This window comes from Octodon degus, unplaced genomic scaffold (assembly GCF_000260255.1).
Source record: "Octodon degus isolate 3935 unplaced genomic scaffold, OctDeg1.0 scaffold00106, whole genome shotgun sequence".
Classification (NCBI taxonomy): Eukaryota; Metazoa; Chordata; class Mammalia; order Rodentia; family Octodontidae; genus Octodon; species Octodon degus.
Genome location: NW_004524682.1, coordinates 1,008,595 through 1,010,002, shown reverse-complemented (window position 1 = coordinate 1,010,002; position 1,408 = coordinate 1,008,595).

The following is a 1,408-nucleotide window of genomic DNA, read 5'->3' as shown; positions in this document are numbered from 1 at the left end:
ATATCAGAGCATGTACCTCTCCCAATTTAGTGAAAGATGAACATAATTCTAAATATCACAATCTCTAGTATTTTCAGTATCACCTCCAAGACCACTCATATCTGTAAGTAGAAAGTCCAATTTAAAAATATATGAAAATATAACATAAACTCACTTTTTATAGATTCTCCCCTCTAATATCTAAGTGTCCTGGAAATAACAAAGTAGACTATCTAAAAGTAGAGAGAAAAAGTGTCCTAAAGATTAGAAAGCAGGCATATTTGCCAGTTCCTTGGGTTTTCTTTCTATCTCTCATATATCTCTTCCTTTGAACTTTTGACAGATCTTATTATCTCTCATCTGTCTTCTTGGCTGAACATTAGCAAAGACTAACCGAGACATGGCAGTAGACCATGACAAGTAACAGCAGCCGACTGGTGACTATGAAGTGGCACCAATAGTACATCCGGTCCTGACTGGCCCAGCTCCATCCCCAGACTAAGGCAGCAGACAAACTTTCTACCAACACTGCGGGTAGATTGGAAAACTCAGTGATACTTAGTGGCTTGAGAACAACCAGAGGATACACTTTCCATCCTTTGTGTATGGCTACTTCACACTTTGACCCTAAGAAACCTAGGAAAGCACATTCTCTCCTGCAGTGGCAGGATCAGCAATTAGCCACCAAAAGTTCTAGTGAGCTGGAGGAACGAAGCAGACCAGAAAAGTCTAGGAAACCTAAATTTTCATTAGAACACAGTCAGTTAAAGCAGGCTAGATGCTGTTTGTGGGAAGCTTCTGAAAGCAGTTGACCAGCTCAATGTTACTGGGTTCTTCTTGGTTGTTTATCTCTCCCTCTGGAGTTAGATTTCATGTTGTATATGGTTTGATTTCTAAAGTTTGCAGACCAAAAATTAGAGAGATAGGTGGGCTAAAAGGATAGTCAATATTTTGGCCCTAGCCCTTCAAGGTCAGTGAGGACTCAGGACAGAAGAGGACCTCTGCTGTACATCCTGTAATGAAGTGGTATTGCAAATTTTCTGATCAAGGAGATTATGGGGCCACAGAGGAAAGTGATCGAGAAATGAGACCTCTAATTCTAGTTTGTGTGAAATTTTCACACTGATTTCCATAGTGATTGCACCAATATACACTCCCACTAGCAGGGGAGAAGGGTTCCTTTTGCTCGGTAGCCCCTCCAGCATTTGTTACTGGTTGACTTCTTGATGACATCCACTCTTTCAGGAGTGAGATGCAATCTCAGTGTTGTTTTATTTTCATTTCTCTCTTTTTGTTTGTTTTTTGTTTTTGTGAGTAGTGGGAATCCAACTCAGGACCTCATGTTTACCAGGTAGGCAGTGTGACATTGAGCTATATCCCCAGCCCTAATTCACATTTCTCATATGACCATTGATGTTGAACATTTTTT